A 26,843-nucleotide genomic window follows, 5' to 3' on the forward strand; every position below is an offset into this window, starting at 1 on the left:
ATACACCTGGAAAGTATGAACTCAACATCACTTCCATCTTTTGACACTCCCTTAAATAATATACAAATGATGTTGAACTTAATTGCATACATGTACAATGTACCTGTATGCATAGAGTGAAAAGTTAAAATCAATTGACCAGCTTTGTTAGGGAATGTAATTACAGGTGAACACATTTATATCAACAGCAGTATTTACCACCTAATCTAAATTGTACAAAAACTTTCACAGCCTGACAAGTCATAAAAAATCAACTTACCATATCTGTTTAGCTCTGGTTCATCTGATGTTTCCTTATGGTGTGGTAATTTTTCTTTAAATTATTTTACTGATCTGGTAACTTTCTTTAAATCTGCATCAGGTAGAGAATCGCTGCCTTCCAATCTTGTTAAGTTGCGAAGAATCTTTAAATACACATAAATATGTAGTGTACTGAATTAGTTTCTTAGGAAAGTAGCAAACACATGTACAGTCCTGACAGTATCTTTAATGTATATGTAAAAATTATATAAAATATGGCTGATACATGATGGGTAACAACTCAAAAGCCAAAAGGGTATCAGTTTAATTGCGAAATTCTGCAAGCACCTTACATGTACATGTATATTATCAACTTACATTTCTTGTTATATGTTATTCCTGATTATGTTTATTAAATATTCCCAAATTAATCGGAACATCTCCTGCGTAAACAGTTTCAGAGGCAAATCAAAATTTATTTTGCTAAAACATCATGACATGATTTGGCCTGCACTGGTGCTTGTCTGAGTTGATTTTTTTGCAGATAGAATCATTCAACATCGTCATAATTATTTTTTTTGGATGCATTTCATCATCCTTACATTGCTGCATTGCTTATTTATTTTTTTCAGTTATTATTTTGTTGTTGAGGCAAACCTCTGCAGATATTTTCAGGTTTGTTTGAGACATGTGCTGTCGTCATGTGGGGTCTATGAGTAGTTTCCAATTTTTGGAAACTGTCAGACCTATCTTTTGAAGTCTGAGAAGTTATGCTCTTCTCCTAATGGATAGGTAGATTCTTTCCGAGATCCTTTTCAAAAGGATTTTCAGCTTTCCTCTACTATTGATACAGATGGGCATTTTGCAGTGTCGGTTTGGATTTCAATTTTGTCCTAACTGATTTCTCTTTTTTTGCCATAGATACACTGATTTCAGGTGAGTGTGTGCGTTAGTATGTTTTATTTTATTGTATTATGTTTTTGGGTAGGTCAACTTTCTGGTACTAAGATCAGTAACGACCTGGCTGGAGAACTGGGAGCTAAAAGTACTCCTTAACACCATGAGTAATTCATGATCGTGCTCCTTATAAAGGCATATCTATGGTCCGTAAATAGTAAAAAACTATCATAAGGACCTAAGAGCCACGGTTCCGCAGCTAGCTTCTCTCTTAACCACAGGCCCAGCAGCCAAGGCTTGTAAAATTGTGTTCTGGTACTGTAAATTAAAAGTTTATCGTGAAATCTGTAAAATTAAGTTATCATGGCTTTTACTATGCGTAGAGAATAGGGGTCCGTTCGCCCTGATTCACGCTCGCCCTAGTACCTGTTTGCCCAGGGTCCATTCGCCCTGATTTTTATAATTTCAATTGTTGTCTAGTTGCATAATGTTTATTATTTGAACAGAGCATGTCAAAGTGCTCGTGTTAAAGTTTGTTAAAATATTCGTCGATTATTTGTATTGCTGAATAACTATTTTCCTTTTATTTGCATTGTAGAATACTGTAATATAATGTATTTATCTTTTTTGATATTTATGGTTTACATATTCATAATTCTAGTTAGTTTATGCAGTATAATAATAAATGAACTTATCTTTTTCATGTTTTACAATTCGTACACCATTGTTTTAACTCATTCAAAGCTGACTAGTTTATCAAAACAAAATGTTGTTTTATTATTAATCCATCAAAGACAATTATTACAACAATTAGTGAGAACTATTATTATTAACAATTAATGCTCCAAAACAAGCCATCAACTTTTAAATATTTCCATGTGTTTTCATGAATTTCGAAGAGTTATACCATATAAATATCTGAATAAGTTTATTAAACTCTATAACCCTTAAAATTAATTATAATACGTTGTATTATTTGTCTCTGTTATTAATATTTTAAAATAAAAGTAGGGAGAACAATCCCAGGGCGAACGGACTCTATGGGCGAACGGACCCAGAACGAACATGTAATCAGGGCGAACGGACCCGATACCATGCGTAGACGTCCACAGAATTCAATTTTGATTCAGACCTCTATCTATATATATACATATATATATACAAGTCTAAATTGAAAAAAAATATATATTATATATATATATTGTACAAATTTTTGCACCTCATGTTTGTGGTATACCATCTTTTCCACAAGTTTATTGTTTTCTGTTTGGTATTAAATTAATATTAAAGATCCACTTCGTTAGATCTGGTGATCAATTTAGTTGGCAATCGCCAATGGCAGTCAGCAGGGTTTAAGAACATCAGTTGTTCGACCTGTTAGTCAAATGCGTTTTGTTAAAATAGACTTTTTCACCTTTTTTGGTCTTTTGGAAAATTGTTGTTTGTGCTGTATTTAGACCCCTCTACCAAGAAATTTGTTTTACATGCACACGTATAAAAATTGCGGTTTTTATCCAACGCAATCATAGGTTTGAACGTTGTTTTCAATTTAGACTTTTATATATTTTTTCGTTTGGGCTTGTATTATGTTTTCCTTCGGGTTTATATGATCCGTTCATCCTATTTCGACTCTTTAAAATTCAAGAGTCTATCCTAAATTGAGGTAAATTTATGGCCTTCCAAATACCGTTTCGATCCCTAACATCACTGAAGAGACATTAATAGTCGAAATCCGGATATGGTGTACAAATTTTTGCACCTCATGTTTGTGGTATACCATCTTTTCCACAAGTTTATTGTTTTCTGTTTGGTATTAAATTAATATTAAAGATCCACTTCGTTAGATCTGGTGATCAATTTAGTTGGCAATCGCCAATGGCAGTCAGCAGGGTTTAAGAACATCAGTTGTTCGACCTGTTAGTCAAATGCGTTTTGTTAAAATAGACTTTTTCACCTTTTTTGGTCTTTTGGAAATTGTTGTTTGTGCTGTATTTAGACCCCTCTACCAAGAAATTTGTTTTACATGCACACGTATAAAAATTGCGGTTTTTATCCAACGCAATCATAGGTTTCAACGTTGTTTTCAATTTAGACTTTTATATATTTTTTCGTTTGGGCTTGTATTATATTTTCCTTCGGGTTTATATGATCCGTTCATCCTATTTCGACTCTTTAAAATTCAAGAGTCTATCCTAAATTGAGGTAAATTTTATGGCCTTCCAAATACCGTTTCGATCCCTAACATCACTGAAGAGACATTAATTGTCGAAATCCGGATATGTTGTACAAAATTTTGCACCTCATGTTTGTGGTATACCATCTTTTCCACAAGTTTATTGTTTTCTGTTTGGTATTAAATTAATATTAAAGATCCACTTCGTTAGATCTGGTGATCAATTTAGTTGGCAATCGCCAATGGCAGTCAGCAGGGTTTAAGAACATCAGTTGTTCGACCTGTTAGTCAAATGCGTTTTGTTAAAATAGACTTTTTCACCTTTTTTGGTCTTTTGGAAATTGTTGTTTGTGCTGTATTTAGACCCCTCTACCAAGAAATTTGTTTTACATGCACACGTATAAAAATTGCGGTTTTTATCCAACGCAATTATAGGTTTGAACGTTGTTTTCAATTTAGACTTTTATATATTTTTTCGTTTGGGCTTGTATTATATTTTCCTTCGGGTTTATATGATCCGTTCATCCTATTTCGACTCTTTAAAATTCAAGAGTCTATCCTAAATTGAGGTAAATTTTATGGCCTTCCAAATACCGTTTCGATCCCTAACATCTCTGAAGAGACATTAATTGTCGAAATCCGGATATGGTGTACAAATTTTTGCACCTCATGTTTGTGGTATACCATCTTTTCCACAAGTTTATTGTTTTCTGTTTGGTATTAAATTAATATTAAAGATCCACTTCGTTAGATCTGGTGATCAATTTAGTTGGCAATCGCCAATGGCAGTCAGCAGGGTTTAAGAACATCAGTTGTTCGACCTGTTAGTCAAATGCGTTTTGTTAAAATAGACTTTTTCACCTTTTTTGGTCTTTTGGAAATTGTTGTTTGTGCTGTATTTAGACCCCTCTACCAAGAAATTTGTTTTACATGCACACGTATAAAAATTGCGGTTTTTATCCAACGCAATCATAGGTTTGAACGTTGTTTTCAATTTAGACTTTTATATATTTTTTCGTTTGGACTTGTATTATATTTTCCTTCGGGTTTATATGATCCGTTCATCCTATTTCGACTCTTTCAAATTCAAGAGTCTATCCTAAATTGAGGTAAATTTTATGGCCTTCCAAATACCGTTTCGATCCCTAACATCACTGAAGAGACATTAATTGTCGAAATCCGGATATGTTGTACAAAATTTTGCACCTCATGTTTGTGGTATACCATCTTTTCCACAAGTTTATTGTTTTCTGTTTGGTATTAAATTAATATTAAAGATCCACTTCGTTAGATCTGGTGAGCAATTTAGTTGGCAATCGCCAATGGCAGTCAGCAGGGTTTAAGAACGTCAGTTGTTCGACCTGTTAGTCAAATGCGTTTTGTTAAAATAGACTTTTTCACCTTTTTTGGTCTTTTGGAAATTGTTGTTTGTGCTGTATTTAGACCCCTCTACCAAGAAATTTGTTTTACATGCACACGTATAAAAATTGCGGTTTTTATCCATCGCAATCATAGGTTTGAACGTTGTTTTCAATTTAGACTTTTATATATTTTTTCGTTTGGGCTTGTATTATATTTTCCTTCGGGTTTATATGATCCGTTCATCCTATTTCGACTCTTTAAAATTCAAGAGTCTATCCTAAATTGAGGTAAATTTTATGGCCTTCCAAATACCGTTTCGATCCCTAACATCTCTGAAGAGACATTAATTGTCGAAATCCGGATATGGTGTACAAATTTTTGCACCTCATGTTTGTGGTATACCATCTTTTCCACAAGTTTATTGTTTTCTGTTTGGTATTAAATTAATATTAAAGATCCACTTCGTTAGATCTGGTGATCAATTTAGTTGGCAATCGCCAATGGCAGTCAGCAGGGTTTAAGAACATCAGTTGTTCGACCTGTTAGTCAAATGCGTTTTGTTAAAATAGACTTTTTCACCTTTTTTGGTCTTTTGGAAATTGTTGTTTGTGCTGTATTTAGACCCCTCTACCAAGAAATTTGTTTTACATGCACACGTATAAAAATTGCGGTTTTTATCCAACGCAATTATAGGTTTGAACGTTGTTTTCAATTTAGACTTTTATATATTTTTTCGTTTGGGCTTGTATTATATTTTCCTTCGGGTTTATATGATCCGTTCATCCTATTTCGACTCTTTAAAATTCAAGAGTCTATCCTAAATTGAGGTAAATTTTATGGCCTTCCAAATACCGTTTCGATCACTAACATCACTGAAGAGAAATTAATTGTCGAAATCCGGATATGGTGTACAAATTTTTGCACCTCATGTTTGTGGTATACCATCTTTTCCACAAGTTTATTGTTTTCTGTTTGGTATTAAATTAATATTAAAGATCCACTTCGTTAGATCTGGTGAGCAATTTAGTTGGCAATCGCCAATGGCAGTCAGCAGGGTTTAAGAACGTCAGTTGTTCGACCTGTTAGTCAAATGCGTTTTGTTAAAATAGACTTTTTCACCTTTTTTGGTCTTTTGGAAATTGTTGTTTGTGCTGTATTTAGACCCCTCTACCAAGAAATTTGTTTTACATGCACACGTATAAAAATTGCGGTTTTTATCCATCGCAATCATAGGTTTGAACGTTGTTTTCAATTTAGACTTTTATATATTTTTTCGTTTGGGCTTGTATTATATTTTCCTTCGGGTTTATATGATCCGTTCATCCTATTTCGACTCTTTAAAATTCAAGAGTCTATCCTAAATTGAGGTAAATTTTATGGCCTTCCAAATACCGTTTCGATCCCTAACATCTCTGAAGAGACATTAATTGTCGAAATCCGGATATGGTGTACAAATTTTTGCACCTCATGTTTGTGGTATACCATCTTTTCTACAAGTTTATTGTTTTCTGTTTGGTATTAAATTAATATTAAAGATCCACTTCGTTAGATCTGGTGATCAATTTAGTTGGCAATCGCCAATGGCAGTCAGCAGGGTTTAAGAACATCAGTTGTTCGACCTGTTAGTCAAATGCGTTTTGTTAAAATAGACTTTTTCACCTTTTTTGGTCTTTTGGAAATTGTTGTTTGTGCTGTATTTAGACCCCTCTACCAAGAAATTTGTTTTACATGCACACATATAAAAATTGCGGTTTTTATCCAACGCAATCATAGGTTTGAACGTTGTTTTCAATTTAGACTTGTATATATTTTTTTCGTTTGGGCTTGTATTATATTTTCCTTCGGGTTTATATGATCCGTTCATCCTATTTCGACTCTTTAAAATTCAAGAGTCTATCCTAAATTGAGGTAAATTTTATGGCCTTCCAAATACCGTTTCGATCCCTAACATCACTGAAGAGACATTAATTGTCGAAATCCGGATATGTTGTACAAATTTTTGCACCTCATGTTTGTGGTATACCATCTTTTCCACAAGTTTATTTTTTTCTGTTTGGTATTAAATTAATATTAAAGATCCACTTCGTTAGATCTGGTGATCAATTTAGTTGGCAATCGCCAATGGCAGTCAGCAGGGTTTAAGAACATCAGTTGTTCGACCTGTTAGTCAAATGCGTTTTGTTAAAATATACTTTTTCACCTTTTTTGGTCTTTTGGAAATTGTTGTTTGTGCTGTATTTAGACCCCTCTACCAAGAAATTTGTTTTACATGCACACGTATAAAAATTGCGGTTTTTATCCAACGCAATCATAGGTTTCAACGTTGTTTTCAATTTAGACTTTTATATATTTTTTCGTTTGGACTTGTATTATATTTTCCTTCGGGTTTATATGATCCGTTCATCCTATTTCGACTCTTTAAAATTCAAGAGTCTATCCTAAATTGAGGTAAATTTTATGGCCTTCCAAATACCGTTTCGATCCCTAACATCACTGAAGAGACATTATTTGTCGAAATCCGGATATGGTGTACAAATTTTTGCACCTCATGTTTGTGGTATACCATCTTTTCCACAAGTTTATTGTTTTCTGTTTGGTATTAAATTAATATTAAAGATCCACTTCGTTAGATCTGGTAATCAATTTAGTTGGCAATCGCCAATGGCAGTCAGCAGGGTTTAAGAACATCAGTTGTTCGACCTGTTAGTCAAATGCGTTTTGTTAAAATAGACTTTTTCACCTTTTTTGGTCTTTTGGAAATTGTTGTTTGTGCTGTATTTAGACCCCTCTACCAAGAAATTTGTTTTACATGCACACGTATAAAAATTGCGGTTTTTATCCAACGCAATCATAGGTTTGAACGTTGTTTTCAATTTAGACTTTTATATATTTTTTCGTTTTGGCTTGTATTATATTTTCCTTCGGGTTTATATGATCCGTTCATCCTATTTCGACTCTTTAAAATTCAAGAGTCTATCCTAAATTGAGGTAAATTTTATGGCCTTCCAAATACCGTTTCGATCCCTAACATCACTGAAGAGACATTAATTGTCGAAATCCGGATATGGTGTACAAATGTTTGCACCTCATGTTTGTGGTATACCATCTTTTCCACAAGTTTATTGTTTTCTGTTTGGTATTAAATTAATATTAAAGATCCACTTTGTTAGATCTGGTGATCAATTTAGTTGGCAATCGCCAATGGCAGTCAGCAGGGTTTAAGAACATCAGTTGTTCGACCTGTTAGTCAAATGCGTTTTGTTAAAATAGACTTTTTCACCTTTTTTGATCTTTTGGAAATTGTTGTTTGTGCTGTATTTAGACCCCTCTACCAAGAAATTTGTTTTGCATGCACGAGTATAAAAATTGCGGTTTTTATCCAACGCAATCATAGGTTTGAACGTTGTTTTCAATTTAGACTTTTATATATTTTTTCGTTTGGGCTTGTATTATATTTTCCTTCGGGTTTATATGATTCGTTCATCCTATTTCGACTCTTTAAAATTCAAGAGTCTATCCTAAATTGAGGTAAATTTTATGGCCTTCCAAATACCGTTTCGATGCCTAACATCACTGAAGAGACATTAATTGTCGAAATCCGTATATGGTGTACAAATTTTTGCACCTCATGTTTGTGGTATACCATCTTTTCCACAAGTTTATTGTTTTCTGTTTGGTATTAAATTAATATTAAAGATCCACTTTGTTAGATCTGGTGAGCAATTTAGTTGGCAATCGCCGATGGCAGTCAGCAGGGTTTAAGAACATCAGTTGTTCGACCTGTTAGTCAAATGCGTTTTGTTAAAATAGACTTTTTCACCTTTTTTGATCTTTTGGAAATTGTTGTTTGTGCTGTATTTAGACCCCTCTACCAAGAAATTTGTTTTGCATGCACGCGTATAAAAATTGCGGTTTTTATCCAACGCAATCATAGGTTTGAACGTTGTTTTCAATTTAAACTTTTATATATTTTTTCGTTTGGGCTTGTATTATATTTTCCTTCGGGTTTATATGATCCGTTCATCCTTTTTCGACTCTTTAAAATTCAAGAGTCTATCCTAAATTGAGGTAAATTTTATGGCCTTCCAAATGCCGTTTCGATCCCTAACATCACTGAAGAGACATAAATTTTCGAAATCCGGATATGGTGTACAAATTTTTGCACCTCATGTTTGTGGTATACCATCTTTTCCACAAGTTTATTGTTTTCTGTTTGGTATTAAATTAATATTAAAGATCCACTTCGTTAGATCTGGTGATCAATTTAGTTGGCAATCGCCAATGGCAGTCAGCAGGGTTTAAGAACGTCAGTTGTTCGACCTGTTAGTCAAATGCGTTTTGTTAAAATAGACTTTTTCACCTTTTTTGGTCTTTTGGAAATTGTTGTTTGTGCTGTATTTAGACCCCTCTACCAAGAAATTTGTTTTACATGCACACGTATAAAAATTGCGGTTTTTATCCATCGCAATCATAGGTTTGAACGTTGTTTTCAATTTAGACTTTTATATATTTTTTCGTTTGGGCTTGTATTATATTTTCCTTCGGGTTTATATGATCCGTTCATCCTATTTCGACTCTTTAAAATTCAAGAGTCTATCCTAAATTGAGGTAAATTTTATGGCCTTCCAAATACCGTTTCGATCCCTAACATCTCTGAAGAGACATTAATTGTCGAAATCCGGATATGGTGTACAAATTTTTGCACCTCATGTTTGTGGTATACCATCTTTTCTACAAGTTTATTGTTTTCTGTTTGGTATTAAATTAATATTAAAGATCCACTTCGTTAGATCTGGTGATCAATTTAGTTGGCAATCGCCAATGGCAGTCAGCAGGGTTTAAGAACATCAGTTGTTCGACCTGTTAGTCAAATGCGTTTTGTTAAAATAGACTTTTTCACCTTTTTTGGTCTTTTGGAAATTGTTGTTTGTGCTGTATTTAGACCCCTCTACCAAGAAATTTGTTTTACATGCACACATATAAAAATTGCGGTTTTTATCCAACGCAATCATAGGTTTGAACGTTGTTTTCAATTTAGACTTGTATATATTTTTTTCGTTTGGGCTTGTATTATATTTTCCTTCGGGTTTATATGATCCGTTCATCCTATTTCGACTCTTTAAAATTCAAGAGTCTATCCTAAATTGAGGTAAATTTTATGGCCTTCCAAATACCGTTTCGATCCCTAACATCACTGAAGAGACATTAATTGTCGAAATCCGGATATGTTGTACAAATTTTTGCACCTCATGTTTGTGGTATACCATCTTTTCCACAAGTTTATTTTTTTCTGTTTGGTATTAAATTAATATTAAAGATCCACTTCGTTAGATCTGGTGATCAATTTAGTTGGCAATCGCCAATGGCAGTCAGCAGGGTTTAAGAACATCAGTTGTTCGACCTGTTAGTCAAATGCGTTTTGTTAAAATATACTTTTTCACCTTTTTTGGTCTTTTGGAAATTGTTGTTTGTGCTGTATTTAGACCCCTCTACCAAGAAATTTGTTTTACATGCACACGTATAAAAATTGCGGTTTTTATCCAACGCAATCATAGGTTTCAACGTTGTTTTCAATTTAGACTTTTATATATTTTTTCGTTTGGACTTGTATTATATTTTCCTTCGGGTTTATATGATCCGTTCATCCTATTTCGACTCTTTAAAATTCAAGAGTCTATCCTAAATTGAGGTAAATTTTATGGCCTTCCAAATACCGTTTCGATCCCTAACATCACTGAAGAGACATTATTTGTCGAAATCCGGATATGGTGTACAAATTTTTGCACCTCATGTTTGTGGTATACCATCTTTTCCACAAGTTTATTGTTTTCTGTTTGGTATTAAATTAATATTAAAGATCCACTTCGTTAGATCTGGTAATCAATTTAGTTGGCAATCGCCAATGGCAGTCAGCAGGGTTTAAGAACATCAGTTGTTCGACCTGTTAGTCAAATGCGTTTTGTTAAAATAGACTTTTTCACCTTTTTTGGTCTTTTGGAAATTGTTGTTTGTGCTGTATTTAGACCCCTCTACCAAGAAATTTGTTTTACATGCACACGTATAAAAATTGCGGTTTTTATCCAACGCAATCATAGGTTTGAACGTTGTTTTCAATTTAGACTTTTATATATTTTTTCGTTTTGGCTTGTATTATATTTTCCTTCGGGTTTATATGATCCGTTCATCCTATTTCGACTCTTTAAAATTCAAGAGTCTATCCTAAATTGAGGTAAATTTTATGGCCTTCCAAATACCGTTTCGATCCCTAACATCACTGAAGAGACATTAATTGTCGAAATCCGGATATGGTGTACAAATGTTTGCACCTCATGTTTGTGGTATACCATCTTTTCCACAAGTTTATTGTTTTCTGTTTGGTATTAAATTAATATTAAAGATCCACTTTGTTAGATCTGGTGATCAATTTAGTTGGCAATCGCCAATGGCAGTCAGCAGGGTTTAAGAACATCAGTTGTTCGACCTGTTAGTCAAATGCGTTTTGTTAAAATAGACTTTTTCACCTTTTTTGATCTTTTGGAAATTGTTGTTTGTGCTGTATTTAGACCCCTCTACCAAGAAATTTGTTTTGCATGCACGAGTATAAAAATTGCGGTTTTTATCCAACGCAATCATAGGTTTGAACGTTGTTTTCAATTTAGACTTTTATATATTTTTTCGTTTGGGCTTGTATTATATTTTCCTTCGGGTTTATATGATTCGTTCATCCTATTTCGACTCTTTAAAATTCAAGAGTCTATCCTAAATTGAGGTAAATTTTATGGCCTTCCAAATACCGTTTCGATGCCTAACATCACTGAAGAGACATTAATTGTCGAAATCCGTATATGGTGTACAAATTTTTGCACCTCATGTTTGTGGTATACCATCTTTTCCACAAGTTTATTGTTTTCTGTTTGGTATTAAATTAATATTAAAGATCCACTTTGTTAGATCTGGTGAGCAATTTAGTTGGCAATCGCCGATGGCAGTCAGCAGGGTTTAAGAACATCAGTTGTTCGACCTGTTAGTCAAATGCGTTTTGTTAAAATAGACTTTTTCACCTTTTTTGATCTTTTGGAAATTGTTGTTTGTGCTGTATTTAGACCCCTCTACCAAGAAATTTGTTTTGCATGCACGCGTATAAAAATTGCGGTTTTTATCCAACGCAATCATAGGTTTGAACGTTGTTTTCAATTTAAACTTTTATATATTTTTTCGTTTGGGCTTGTATTATATTTTCCTTCGGGTTTATATGATCCGTTCATCCTTTTTCGACTCTTTAAAATTCAAGAGTCTATCCTAAATTGAGGTAAATTTTATGGCCTTCCAAATGCCGTTTCGATCCCTAACATCACTGAAGAGACATAAATTTTCGAAATCCGGATATGGTGTACAAATTTTTGCACCTCATGTTTGTGGTATACCATCTTTTCCACAAGTTTATTGTTTTCTGTTTGGTATTAAATTAATATTAAAGATCCACTTCGTTAGATCTGGTGATCAATTTAGTTGGCAATCGCCAATGGCAGTCAGCAGGGTTTAAGAACATCAGTTGTTCGACCTGTTAGTCAAATGCGTTTTGTTAAAATAGACTTTTTCACCTTTTTTGGTCTTTTGGAAATTGTTGTTTGTGCTGTATTTAGACCCCTCTACCAAGAAATTTGTTTTACATGCACACGTATAAAAATTGCGGTTTTTATCCAACGCAATCATAGGTTTCAACGTTGTTTTCAATTTAGACTTTTATATATTTTTTCGTTTGGGCTTGTATTATATTTTCCTTCGGGTTTATATGATCCGTTCATCCTATTTCGACTCTTTAAAATTCAAGAGTCTATCCTAAATTGAGGTAAATTTTATGGCCTTCCAAATACCGTTTCGATCCCTAACATCACTGAAGAGACATTAATTGTCGAAATCCGGATATGTTGTACAAAATTTTGCACCTCATGTTTGTGGTATACCATCTTTTCCACAAGTTTATTGTTTTCTGTTTGGTATTAAATTAATATTAAAGATCCACTTCGTTAGATCTGGTGATCAATTTAGTTGGCAATCGCCAATGGCAGTCAGCAGGGTTTAAGAACATCAGTTGTTCGACCTGTTAGTCAAATGCGTTTTGTTAAAATAGACTTTTTCACCTTTTTTGGTCTTTTGGAAATTGTTGTTTGTGCTGTATTTAGACCCCTCTACCAAGAAATTTGTTTTACATGCACACGTATAAAAATTGCGGTTTTTATCCAACGCAATTATAGGTTTGAACGTTGTTTTCAATTTAGACTTTTATATAATTTTTCGTTTGGGCTTGTATTATATTTTCCTTCGGGTTTATATGATCCGTTCATCCTATTTCGACTCTTTAAAATTCAAGAGTCTATCCTAAATTGAGGTAAATTGTATGGCCTTCCAAATACCGTTTCGATCCCTAACATCTCTGAAGAGACATTAATTGTCGAAATCCGGATATGGTGTACAAATTTTTGCACCTCATGTTTGTGGTATACCATCTTTTCCACAAGTTTATTGTTTTCTGTTTGGTATTAAATTAATATTAAAGATCCACTTCGTTAGATCTGGTGATCAATTTAGTTGGCAATCGCCAATGGCAGTCAGCAGGGTTTAAGAACATCAGTTGTTCGACCTGTTAGTCAAATGCGTTTTGTTAAAATAGACTTTTTCACCTTTTTTGGTCTTTTGGAAATTGTTGTTTGTGCTGTATTTAGACCCCTCTACCAAGAAATTTGTTTTACATGCACACGTATAAAAATTGCGGTTTTTATCCAACGCAATCATAGGTTTGAACGTTGTTTTCAATTTAGACTTTTATATAATTTTTCGTTTGGGCTTGTATTATATTTTCCTTCGGGTTTATATGATCCGTTCATCCTATTTCGACTCTTTAAAATTCAAGAGTCTATCCTAAATTGAGGTAAATTTTATGGCCTTCCAAATACCGTTTCGATCCCTAACATCACTGAAGAGACATTTATTGTCGAAATCCGGATATGTTGTACAAATTTTTGCACCTCATGTTTGTGGTATACCATCTTTTCCACAAGTTTATTGTTTTCTGTTTGGTATTAAATTAATATTAAAGATCCACTTCGTTAGATCTGGTGATCAATTTAGTTGGCAATCGCCAATGGCAGTCAGCAGGGTTTAAGAACATCAGTTGTTCGACCTGTTAGTCAAATGCGTTTTGTTAAAATAGACTTTTTCACCTTTTTTGGTCTTTTGGAAATTGTTGTTTGTGCTGTATTTAGACCCCTCTACCAAGAAATTTGTTTTACATGCACACGTATAAAAATTGCGGTTTTTATCCAACGCAATCATAGGTATGAACGTTGTTTTCAATTTAGACTTTTATATATTTTTTCGTTTGGACTTGTATTATATTTTCCTTCGGGTTTATATGATCCGTTCATCCTATTTCGACTCTTTCAAATTCAAGAGTCTATCCTAAATTGAGGTAAATTGTATGGCCTTCCAAATACCGTTTCGATCCCTAACATCACTGAAGAGACATTAATTGTCGAAATCCGGATATGTTGTACAAAATTTTGCACCTCATGTTTGTGGTATACCATCTTTTCCACAAGTTTATTGTTTTCTGTTTGGTATTAAATTAATATTAAAGATCCACTTCGTTAGATCTGGTGAGCAATTTAGTTGGCAATCGCCAATGGCAGTCAGCAGGGTTTAAGAACGTCAGTTGTTCGACCTGTTAGTCAAATGCGTTTTGTTAAAATAGACTTTTTCACCTTTTTTGGTCTTTTGGAAATTGTTGTTTGTGCTGTATTTAGACCCCTCTACCAAGAAATTTGTTTTACATGCACACGTATAAAAATTGCGGTTTTTATCCATCGCAATCATAGGTTTGAACGTTGTTTTCAATTTAGACTTTTATATATTTTTTCGTTTGGGCTTGTATTATATTTTCCTTCGGGTTTATATGATCCGTTCATCCTATTTCGACTCTTTAAAATTCAAGAGTCTATCCTAAATTGAGGTAAATTTTATGGCCTTCCAAATACCGTTTCGATCCCTAACATCTCTGAAGAGACATTAATTGTCGAAATCCGGATATGGTGTACAAATTTTTGCACCTCATGTTTGTGGTATACCATCTTTTCCACAAGTTTATTGTTTTCTGTTTGGTATTAAATTAATATTAAAGATCCACTTCGTTAGATCTGGTGATCAATTTAGTTGGCAATCGCCAATGGCAGTCAGCAGGGTTTAAGAACATCAGTTGTTCGACCTGTTAGTCAAATGCGTTTTGTTAAAATAGACTTTTTCACCTTTTTTGGTCTTTTGGAAATTGTTGTTTGTGCTGTATTTAGACCCCTCTACCAAGAAATTTGTTTTACATGCACACGTATAAAAATTGCGGTTTTTATCCAACGCAATTATAGGTTTGAACGTTGTTTTCAATTTAGACTTTTATATATTTTTTCGTTTGGGCTTGTATTATATTTTCCTTCGGGTTTATATGATCCGTTCATCCTATTTCGACTCTTTAAAATTCAAGAGTCTATCCTAAATTGAGGTAAATTTTATGGCCTTCCAAATACCGTTTCGATCACTAACATCACTGAAGAGAAATTAATTGTCGAAATCCGGATATGGTGTACAAATTTTTGCACCTCATGTTTGTGGTATACCATCTTTTCCACAAGTTTATTGTTTTCTGTTTGGTATTAAATTAATATTAAAGATCCACTTCGTTAGATCTGGTGAGCAATTTAGTTGGCAATCGCCAATGGCAGTCAGCAGGGTTTAAGAACGTCAGTTGTTCGACCTGTTAGTCAAATGCGTTTTGTTAAAATAGACTTTTTCACCTTTTTTGGTCTTTTGGAAATTGTTGTTTGTGCTGTATTTAGACCCCTCTACCAAGAAATTTGTTTTACATGCACACGTATAAAAATTGCGGTTTTTATCCATCGCAATCATAGGTTTGAACGTTGTTTTCAATTTAGACTTTTATATATTTTTTCGTTTGGGCTTGTATTATATTTTCCTTCGGGTTTATATGATCCGTTCATCCTATTTCGACTCTTTAAAATTCAAGAGTCTATCCTAAATTGAGGTAAATTTTATGGCCTTCCAAATACCGTTTCGATCCCTAACATCTCTGAAGAGACATTAATTGTCGAAATCCGGATATGGTGTACAAATTTTTGCACCTCATGTTTGTGGTATACCATCTTTTCCACAAGTTTATTGTTTTCTGTTTGGTATTAAATTAATATTAAAGATCCACTTCGTTAGATCTGGTGATCAATTTAGTTGGCAATCGCCAATGGCAGTCAGCAGGGTTTAAGAACATCAGTTGTTCGACCTGTTAGTCAAATGCGTTTTGTTAAAATAGACTTTTTCACCTTTTTTGGTCTTTTGGAAATTGTTGTTTGTGCTGTATTTAGACCCCTCTACCAAGAAATTTGTTTTACATGCACACATATAAAAATTGCGGTTTTTATCCAACGCAATCATAGGTTTGAACGTTGTTTTCAATTTAGACTTGTATATATTTTTTTCGTTTGGGCTTGTATTATATTTTCCTTCGGGTTTATATGATCCGTTCATCCTATTTCGACTCTTTAAAATTCAAGAGTCTATCCTAAATTGAGGTAAATTTTATGGCCTTCCAAATACCGTTTCGATCCCTAACATCACTGAAGAGACATTAATTGTCGAAATCCGGATATGTTGTACAAATTTTTGCACCTCATGTTTGTGGTATACCATCTTTTCCACAAGTTTATTGTTTTCTGTTTGGTATTAAATTAATATTAAAGATCCACTTCGTTAGATCTGGTGATCAATTTAGTTGGCAATCGCCAATGGCAGTCAGCAGGGTTTAAGAACATCAGTTGTTCGACCTGTTAGTCAAATGCGTTTTGTTAAAATAGACTTTTTCACCTTTTTTGGTCTTTTGGAAATTGTTGTTTGTGCTGTATTTAGACCCCTCTACCAAGAAATTTGTTTTACATGCACACATATAAAAATTGCGGTTTTTATCCAACGCAATCATAGGTTTGAACGTTGTTTTCAATTTAGACTTGTATATATTTTTTTCGTTTGGGCTTGTATTATATTTTCCTTCGGGTTTATATGATCCGTTCATCCTATTTCGACTCTTTAAAATTCAAGAGTCTATCCTAAATTGAGGTAAATTTTATGGCCTTCCAAATACCGTTTCGATCCCTAACATCACTGAAGAGACATTAATTGTCGAAATCCGGATATGTTGTACAAATTTTTGCACCTCATGTTTGTGGTATACCATCTTTTCCACAAGTTTATTTTTTTCTGTTTGGTATTAAATTAATATTAAAGATCCACTTCGTTAGATCTGGTGATCAATTTAGTTGGCAATCGCCAATGGCAGTCAGCAGGGTTTAAGAACATCAGTTGTTCGACCTGTTAGTCAAATGCGTTTTGTTAAAATATACTTTTTCACCTTTTTTGGTCTTTTGGAAATTGTTGTTTGTGCTGTATTTAGACCCCTCTACCAAGAAATTTGTTTTACATGCACACGTATAAAAATTGCGGTTTTTATCCAACGCAATCATAGGTTTGAACGTTGTTTTCAATTTAGACTTTTATATATTTTTTCGTTTTGGCTTGTATTATATTTTCCTTCGGGTTTATATGATCCGTTCATCCTATTTCGACTCTTTAAAATTCAAGAGTCTATCCTAAATTGAGGTAAATTTTATGGCCTTCCAAATACCGTTTCGATCCCTAACATCACTGAAGAGACATTAATTGTCGAAATCCGGATATGGTGTACAAATGTTTGCACCTCATGTTTGTGGTATACCATCTTTTCCACAAGTTTATTGTTTTCTGTTTGGTATTAAATTAATATTAAAGATCCACTTTGTTAGATCTGGTGATCAATTTAGTTGGCAATCGCCAATGGCAGTCAGCAGGGTTTAAGAACATCAGTTGTTCGACCTGTTAGTCAAATGCGTTTTGTTAAAATAGACTTTTTCACCTTTTTTGATCTTTTGGAAATTGTTGTTTGTGCTGTATTTAGACCCCTCTACCAAGAAATTTGTTTTGCATGCACGCGTATAAAAATTGCGGTTTTTATCCAACGCAATCATAGGTTTGAACGTTGTTTTCAATTTAGACTTTTATATATTTTTTCGTTTGGGCTTGTATTATATTTTCCTTCGGGTTTATATGATTCGTTCATCCTATTTCGACTCTTTAAAATTCAAGAGTCTATCCTAAATTGAGGTAAATTTTATGGCCTTCCAAATACCGTTTCGATGCCTAACATCACTGAAGAGACATTAATTGTCGAAATCCGTATATGGTGTACAAATTTTTGCACCTCATGTTTGTGGTATACCATCTTTTCCACAAGTTTATTGTTTTCTGTTTGGTATTAAATTAATATTAAAGATCCACTTTGTTAGATCTGGTGAGCAATTTAGTTGGCAATCGCCGATGGCAGTCAGCAGGGTTTAAGAACATCAGTTGTTCGACCTGTTAGTCAAATGCGTTTTGTTAAAATAGACTTTTTCACCTTTTTTGATCTTTTGGAAATTGTTGTTTGTGCTGTATTTAGACCCCTCTACCAAGAAATTTGTTTTGCATGCACGCGTATAAAAATTGCGGTTTTTATCCAACGCAATCATAGGTTTGAACGTTGTTTTCAATTTAAACTTTTATATATTTTTTCGTTTGGGCTTGTATTATATTTTCCTTCGGGTTTATATGATCCGTTCATCCTTTTTCGACTCTTTAAAATTCAAGAGTCTATCCTAAATTGAGGTAAATTTTATGGCCTTCCAAATGCCGTTTCGATCCCTAACATCACTGAAGAGACATAAATTTTCGAAATCCGGATATGGTGTACAAATTTTTGCACCTCATGTTTGTGGTATACCATCTTTTCCACAAGTTTATTGTTTTCTGTTTGGTATTAAATTAATATTAAAGATCCACTTCGTTAGATCTAGCGTGTATAACAAATAAATAAATACGCTAAAATATCAGCACAACAGTGTTAAATCTGCAAATTTGCGGAAGCAAATTTTTGTTCTTCCCTGGCCGGGATTCAAACTCATGCTATTGGGATATCGAGACAACACCGCCTGCACTGTGTCCAGCGCTCTAGACCACACGGCCACCTAGACTGAACTAAATAATTCAGTTTTCGGTGGTCTAGTGTTACCTTTCCTCGTCAGTAGAATCTAGAGTTGTAACACATTACATGATATATTAGGCATGAAGATGGAATTGATTGCAGATTAGCTAAATATCTATCGTAAAGGATCGTAAGATACAGTCACAGAAATAATTATTTTGATAAGTGCGTCTAAACGAGTGACAACTCTACGACAGATCCATCCATTGAATCACCAGTGAAAGTAAATAAATAAATATATATTTATAATGTATAAAATAGCAACAATCAACACCCAATCTATTTAGGCGTGGATCAGCATGTGAAAATAAACTGATAAAGTTACTAAATTAAAATTATATAAATGTCTCTCTCATTGAGTCCATCAAGAGTCCGTAACTGGTGCATCCAAAATCTCTCTCTCTCTCTTTTGTCTTCCTTGCGTGTCCCAATTTTTGTTATTCTTAATGATTTGAAATGTGACGTTTTCAAAATCATGCCCTTCTCTTAAAAGATGTCTTGTGATTGGACAGTTTCTTTCTTTTGTATAAAATGACCGATGGCCATTCAGTCGGATGTTGAACGAAGTTTCTGTTTCACCAACATATTGCAACTTGCAAGTTCCACACGTTAGAACATAAATACAATTTTGCGTTTTGCAATTGGATGTTATAAATATGTTGTATTTATTTTTTGTTACTGTACTGACGAATTGGGGTTCAATGTTAGTGACTTTGCAGCACTTACAGTTGCCTCTTCCACATGATTTATAACCTCCTATTGTCGATGTCTCTTGTTTAGATACTTTAGATGTAAATAGAATATCTTTGAGGTTTTTGGGCCTACGATAAGCCATACGGGAAGTGATGGAAAAATCTTTTTTAAGGAAGGATCATTTTCAATAAGACGCCAGTGTTTGTGGACAATAGATGAAAGATGTGTTAGGTCAGGATGGAAGCTGACAACAAACGGAATTTTATTTGTCTAGGCCGTCTTTTCTTTGTATTCAAGTAGGTTTGTTTGGTCTTTTTCTTTTGCTTTACCGAAAGCTTCCGAAATTATTTTGTTCTTATAACCTCTTGATTTAAGTTGCTGTCTGAGTTGTCCCAAACGGTGGTTTAAATTTTATTCCGATGAGCAAATCTGCTTTAACCTGATAGCTTGGCTGTACGGATTGCTTCGGGAACAGTGTTTTGGGTGACAACTCTTAGGAGAGAGAAATTGGTGTTTGTCAGTTTTTTTGTGTAAAGGTCGGTTGACATGACTCCTTCTTAAGTTATGGTGGTGTCGAGAAACGCAATTTTCTCATTTGAAACTTCAGATGTGAACTTTATAGATTGATGAAAGTTATAACAAAGATCTAGAAAATCTTGTAAATGTTCTGCGGTTTCGTTCCATTTAATTTCGATGTCATGTATATAACGGAGCCAAGACAAGGGTTTGTATGGCACACTCAACAGGATGCGTTCTTCGAGGTTCCCCATGAAAATGTTGGCAAAAGAAGGTGCCATTTTGGTTCCCATACTGGTACCGTCAATCTGCAAGTAGTGCTGGTTGTTTAATACAAAATTGTTGTTTTCGAGCACTAGTTTCAGCAACTAAACCAGACAGTCGGTTGGGGGATGTTTATCCTTTCGATTATTCCATACTTTTTCACAAGCGACTGCTCCTTCATTCTTTGGAATATTAGTGTATAGGGAACATACATCCATCGATACCAAAATTGTGTTGTTTGGTAAGGGATTTAATGAATCCATTTTCTTCAAATAATCTGTGGTATCTTGAATGTATGATGGCATTGTTATAACATGTGGTCTAAGATGGTAATCAACGAATTCAGATATTTTTTCGGTTGGATGTCCATTGGCAGATACTATCGGTCTTTCCGGAATCCCTTCTTTATGAAGTTTTGGGAGCAAGTAAAAACGACCGGCTGTGCAGGTTTCATCAGGGCGTAGATAGTCGTACGTGTCGTCATCTATTTGTTTTTTGCTATTCATATCTGAAAGGACATCATTTATTTTTTTGTTAATTTCTTTTGAAGGATCACATTCTAATTGTTTGTAAAATTTGGTGTTTGAGAGCTGACGATTCACTCCTTCAATGTAGTCGGTTTTGTTCATCACAAAAGCTGCACAAAAAACTGACAAACACCAATTTCTCTCTCTGAAGAGTTGTCACCCAAAACACTGTTCCCGAAGCATTCCGTACAGCCAAGCTATCAGGATAAAGCGGATTTGCTTATCGGAATCAAAATTAAACCACCGTTTGGGACAACTCGGACAGCAACTTAAATCAAGAGGTTATAAGAACAAAAACATTTCAGAAGCTTTCGGTAAAGCAAAAGAAAAAGACCGAACAAACCTAATTGAATACAAAGAAAGACGGCCTAGACAAATAAAATTCCGTTTGTTGTCAGCTTCCATCCTGACCTAACAAATCTTTCATCTATTGTCCACAAATACTGGCGTCTTATTGAAAATGATCCTTCCTTAAAAAAAGATTTTTCCATCACTTCCCGTATGGCTTATCGTAAGCCCAAAAACCTCAAAGATATTCTATTTACATCTAAAGTATCTAAACAAGAGACATCGACAATAGGAGGTTATAAATCATGTGGAAGAGGCAACTGTAAGTGCTGCAAAGTCGCTAACATTGAACCCCAATTCGTCAGCACAGTAACAAAAAATAAATACAACATATAACATCCAATTGCAAAACACAAAAATCGTATTTATGTTCTAACGTGTGTTGGCAATCGCCAATGGCAGTCAGCAGGGTTTAAGAACATCAGTTGTTCGACCTGTTAGTCAAACGCGTTTTGTTAAAATATACTTTTTCACCTTTTTTTGGTCTTTTGGAAATTGTTGTTTGTGCTGTATTTAGACCCTTCTACCAAGAAATTTGTTTTACATGCACACGTATAAAAATTGCGGTTTTTATCCAACGCAATCATAGGTTTGAACGTTGTTTTCAATTTAGACTTTTATATATTTTTTCGTTTGGGCTTGTATTATATTTTCCTTCGAGTTTATATGATCCGTTCATCCTTTTTCGACTCTTTAAAATTCAAGAGTCTATCCTAAATTGAGGTAAATTTAATGGCCTTCCAAATACCGTTTCGATCCCTAACATCACTGAAGAGACATTAATTGTCGAAATCCGGATATGTTGTACAAAATTTTGCACTCATGTTTGTGGTATACCATCTTTTCCACAAGTTTATTGTTTTCTGTTTGGTATTAAATTAATATTAAAGATCCACTTTGTTAGAACTGGTGATCAATTTAGTTGGCAATCGCCAATGGCAGTCAGCAGGGTTTTAGAACATCAGTTGTTCGACCTGTTAGTCAAATGCGTTTTGTTAAAATAGACTTTTTCACCTTTTTTTGATCTTTTGGAAATTGTTGTTTGTGCTGTATTTAGACCCCTCTACCAAGAAATTTGTTTTACATGCACACGTATAAAAATTGCGGTTTTTATCCAACGCAATCATAGGTTTGAACGTTGTTTTCAATTTAGACTTTTATATATTTTTTCGTTTGGGATTGTATTATATTTTCCTTCGGGTTTATATGATCCGATCATCCTATTTCGACTCTTTAAAATTCAAGAGTCTATCCTAAATTGAGGTAAATTTTATGGCCTTCCAAATACCGTTTCGATCCCTAACATCACTGAAGAGACATTAATTGTCGAAATCCGGATATGGTGTACAAATTTTTGCACCTCATGTTTGTGGTATACCATCTTTTCCACAAGTTTATTGTTTTCTGTTTGGTATTAAATTAATATTAAAGATCCACTTTGTTAGATCTGGTAAGCAATTTAGTTGGCAATCGCCAATGGCAGTCAGCAGGGTTTAAGAACATCAGTTGTTCGACCTGTTAGTCAAATGCGTTTTGTTAAAATAGACTTTTTCACCTTTTTGGTCTTTTGGAAATTGTTGTTTGTGCTGTATTTAGACCCCTCTACCAAGAAATTTGTTTTACATGCACACGTATAAAAATTGCGGTTTTTATCCAACGCAATCATAGGTTTGAACGTTGTTTTCAATTTAGACTTTTATATATTTTTTCGTTTGGGTTTGTATTATATTTTCCTTCGGGTTTATATGATCTGTTCATCCTATTTCGACTCTTTAAAGTTCAAGAGTCTATCCTAAATTGAGGTAAATTTTATGGCCTTCCAAATACCGTTTCGATCCCTAACATCACTGAAGAGACATTAATTGTCGAAATCCGGATATGGTGTACAAATTTTTGCACCTTATGTTTGTGGTATACCAACTTTTCCACAAGTTTATTGTTTTCTGTTTGGTATTAAATTAATATTAAAGATCCACTTCGTTAGATCTGGTGATCAATTTAGTTGGCAATCGCCAATGGCAGTCAGCAGGGTTTAAGAACATCAGTTGTTCGACCTGTTAGTCAAATGCGTTTTGTTAAAATAGACTTTTTCACCTTTTTTGGTCTTTTGGAAATTGTTGTTTGTGCTGTATTTAGACCCCTTTACCAAGAAATTTGTTTTACATGCACACGTATAAAATTTGCGGTTTTTATCCAACGCAATCATAGGTTTGAACGTTGTTTTCAATTTAAACTTTTATATATTCTTTCGTTTGGGCTTGTATTATATTTTCCTTCGGGTTTATATGATCCGTTCATCCTATTTCGACTCTTTAAAATTCAAGAGTCTATCCTTAATTGAGGTAAATTTTATGGCCTTCCAAATACCGTTTGGATCCCTAACATCACTGAAGAGACATTAATAGTCGAAATCCGGATATGGTGTACAAATTTTTGCACCTCATGTTTGTGGTATACCATCTTTTCCACAAGTTTATTGTTTTCTGTTTGGTATTAAATTAATATTAAAGATCCACTTCGTTAGATCTGGTGATCAATTTAGTTGGCAATCGCCAATGGCAGTCAGCAGGGTTTAAGAACATCAGTTGTTCGACCTGTTAGTCAAATGCGTTTTGTTAAAATATACTTTTTCACTCATTTGGTCTTTTGGAAATTGTTGTTTGTGCTGTATATATACAAGTCTAAATTGAAAACAACGTTAAAACCTATGATTGCGTTGGATAAAAACTGAAATTTTTATACGTGTGCATGCAAAACAAGTTTCTTGGTGGAGGGGTCTAAATACAGCACAAACAACATTTTCCAAAAGACCAAATGAGTGAAGAAGTATATTTTAACAAAACGCATTTGACTAGCAGGTCAAACAACTGATGTTCTTAAATATATATCACTGAAGAGACATTAATTGTCGAAATCCGGATATGGTGTACAAAAACCTTTGCAGCTTTTGTTTGCGGTATATCATCTTTTCCGCAAGTTTATTGTTTTCTGTTTAGTATTAAATTTATATTTAAGATCCATTTATTACATCGGTGATCCGTTTATTTGGCAATCGCCAATGGCAGTCAGCAGGGTTTAAGAACATTTGTTGTTCGACCTGTTAGTCAAATGCGTTTTGTTAAAATATACTTTTTCACTTTTTTGGTCTTTTGGAAAATGTTGTTTGTGCTGTATTTAGACCCCTCTAACAAGAAATTTGTTTTGCATGCACACGTATAAAAATTGCGGTTTTTATCCAACGCAATCATAGGTTTGAACGTTGTTTTCAATTTACACTTGTTTATATTTTTTCGTTTGGGCTTGTATTATATTTGCTTTCGGGTTTATATGATCCGTTCATCCTATTTTGACTCCTCAAAATTCAAAAGTCTATCCTAAATTGAGGTAAATTGTATGGCTTTCCATATATATACAAGTCTAAATTGAAAACAACGTTCTATCTTATGATTGCGTTGGATAAAAACCGCAATTTTTATACGTGTGCATGCAAAACAAATTTCTTGGTAGAGGGGTCTAAATACAGCACAAACAACATTTTCCAAAAGACCAAATGAGTGAAAAAGTATATTTTAACAAAACGCTTTTGACTAGCAGGTCGAACAACTGATTTTCTTAAACCCTGCTGACTGCCATTGGCGATTGCCAAATAAACGGATCACCGATGTAATAAATGGATCTCAATTATAAAATTAATACTAAACAGAAAACAATAAACTTGCGGAAAAGATGGTATACCGCAAACAAAAGGTGCAAAGGTTTTTGTACACCATATCCGGATTTCGACAATGAATGTCTCTTCAGTGATGTTAGGAATCGAAACGGTAATTGGAAGGCCATATATATATATATATATATATATATATATATATAACGAAAACTCTAGATTTTTACCATGTGAATTTTTGCAACCAGCTTGTCAGTTACAGTATCCAAAGTCGGCATACTTGTAAATTATCGTAATATGATAATACTATATAATCAAATCAAACATGGAAGCTGCTGATAATCTAACAATTTAACCGACTATAACCAATGTGTTGGCAGAATATTGTCTTTTAATACCGCGTAAAGGGTTACTGATACGATCTAATACACTGCTTACAGTAGGTTGGTGAGATCTTTGAAGACGACTCATGACGACAACATGTTTTTTTTTAAAATGGCGCTTGCTTGCAAAATTTTAATCGATGGTCGTGGTTTTCTATTGGTCGAACCAATGTTTCTGAGTCTCTTTTTTCCAGATAATCGATTTTCTCAGAATTTTCAGATAATCTAGGGTTTTCTCCAGATAATTATTTATTAATATTTTGAGAAATATACTGAATTATCTCAAAATGCATTAAGCTGAGAAAATCCCGGTTTATCTGAATATTCTGAGAAAAAGCAGGATTATCTGAAAATTTCCGAGATAATCCCGGTTTATCTGAGCTTTATGCAAAATCGTGAGATAATCCTAGTTTATATCTTTTAACCAAACTTGGCCACAATCATCATTAGGGTATCTAGTTTTACAAATGTGTCCGATGACCCCGCTAACCAACCAACATGGCCAACATGGCTAAAAATAGAACATAGGGGTAAATTGCAGATTTGAACTTATATCTCTGAAACTAAAGCATTTAGACCAAATCTAACAAGGGGGTAAAAATGTTCATCAGGTTAAGATCTATCTGCCCAGAAATTTTGAGACAAATCAGACAATCTGTAGTTGGGTAGTTGCCACTGAATTTGTAATTTTATGGAAATTTTACAGTTTTTGGTTATTATCTTCAATATTATTATAGATAGAGATAAACTGGAAACAGCAATAATGTTCAGCAAAGTAAAATCTACAAATAAGTCAAACATGACCAAAATGGTCAATTGACCCCTTAAGCCTTTTATAGTAATTTTTAACAATTTTTCGTAAAGTTTTGTAATCTTTTACAAAAATCTTCTCCTCTGAAACTACTGGGCCAAATATAATCAAACTTGGCCACAATCATCATTAGGGTATTAAGTTTTAAAAATGTGTCCGATGACCCCGCCTGCCAGCAAAGATGGACGACGTGGCTAAAAATAGAACATATGGGGTAAAATGGAAGTTTTGTCTATTATTCCGATAACAGTTATAAATAGAGGAAATCTTGAAAGGGTAAAATTGTTCAGAATATTGAGCTCTCTCAGTTGTCTATATACGTCAAAACTGTTAGACGATTTTATGTAGGAGTTATTGGCCTTAAATGACACTTTTTTTTAATTTTTGCCTATTATCTTAAAAACTATAATAGATAGAAACTTTATTATGCAAAAATGATCAGAAGGACAAGTTCTACAAATAAGTGTTATGGTTGAAATCGACAGTTGACTCCTTATTAGAGTCATTGCCCTTTGATGTACAATTTTTTTCTTATATCTTAAAACTTATAATAGATAGAAAGAAACTTAAATGATCAGCAAGACAAGATCTACAATTAAGACAAATGGCAGAAATTGTCCGACGACTCCTTATTGGAGTTTTTTTATCTTCAATGACGATTTTTACCATTTTTTTTGCGTTTTGCCTTATATGATGAAAATTATATTAGATTGATAGAAACTAAAATAATCAAAAATTAAAAGCAAGAGAGGACCTACTAACAAGTCAAATTTGTCCTGATATTATTAGTAGACTGTT

General features: G+C 33.8%; 1 protein-coding gene across 3 annotated transcripts in view; it reads right to left on the bottom strand.

Moving 5' to 3' along the window:
* LOC127702610 (uncharacterized) overlaps window positions 1–26,843 on the bottom strand; it is a 214,008-nt gene that overhangs the window by 99,527 nt on the left and 87,638 nt on the right. Inside the window, exon 2 of one of the 3 annotated variants that reach the window (XM_052206887.1) lies at window positions 260–404. The exons of the other annotated variants lie outside the window; for them this stretch is intronic. The gene's annotated coding sequence lies outside the window, so the exon portion shown is untranslated. The remainder of the gene's footprint in view (window positions 1–259; window positions 405–26,843) is intronic. 3 annotated transcript variants of the gene reach the window in all.

This window comes from Mytilus californianus, unplaced genomic scaffold, assembly GCF_021869535.1.
Source record: "Mytilus californianus isolate M0D057914Y unplaced genomic scaffold, xbMytCali1.0.p SCAF_5, whole genome shotgun sequence".
Classification (NCBI taxonomy): Eukaryota; Metazoa; Mollusca; class Bivalvia; order Mytilida; family Mytilidae; genus Mytilus; species Mytilus californianus.